The sequence below is a fragment of the Crocuta crocuta genome, unplaced genomic scaffold (genome assembly GCF_008692635.1).
Source record: "Crocuta crocuta isolate KB4526 unplaced genomic scaffold, BGI_CrCroc_1.0 scaffold482, whole genome shotgun sequence".
NCBI lineage: Eukaryota > Metazoa > Chordata > Mammalia > Carnivora > Hyaenidae > Crocuta > Crocuta crocuta.
In genome coordinates, this window is record NW_027527459.1 from 1,847,488 (window position 1) to 1,848,110 (window position 623).

General features: G+C 39.6%; 1 protein-coding gene across 1 annotated transcript in view; it reads right to left on the bottom strand.

Moving 5' to 3' along the window:
• TENM1 (teneurin transmembrane protein 1) overlaps positions 1-623 on the bottom strand; it is a 556,664-nt gene that overhangs the window by 284,117 nt on the left and 271,924 nt on the right. The gene's annotated exons all lie outside the window — the stretch shown is intronic.

A 623-nucleotide genomic window follows, 5' to 3' on the forward strand; every position in this document is an offset into this window, starting at 1 on the left:
ATTCTTTTTTCCAACTAATCAACCAAAAAAGGACTGTCTTACCACACCTATAAAATTGTAAGCTTCTTTTTTTTTAATTTTTAAAATATTTATTTATTTTTCAGAAAAAGACAGAGAGACAGACCCGGAGTGGGGGAGGGTCAGAGAGAGAGGGAGACACAGAATCTGAAGCCGGCTCCAGGCTCTGAGCTAGCTGTCAGCACAGAACCCGATGCGGGGCTTGAACCCACGAACCATGAGATCATGACGTGAGCCGAAGTCGGACACTCAACCAGCTGAGCCACCCAGGCGCCCCTAAAATTGTAAGCTTCTTGAGGGTAGAGTTTGGATCATTCATTCATTCATCTGTTTATATGTGATCTCCTAAAGACATCTAGGATTCTGCTAGCTATATGTTTTGTTTGCAATTTCTGCTTTTGAAGGCCATCCTGTAATGTGACACTGTTTGAGTCCTTGTGTACAGAATCCTATTTCAAAAGAAATCATCATACATACTTTTAGCTATTTTCAATACTTGTATATTAAGACTAAGATCATTCAGTGCGAATAAGATGTTGGGAATATTGGTCCTGTGACATTTATTGTAAATAAGTCTGGTAGCTCAAGCTCATGTTGTTTCAGTT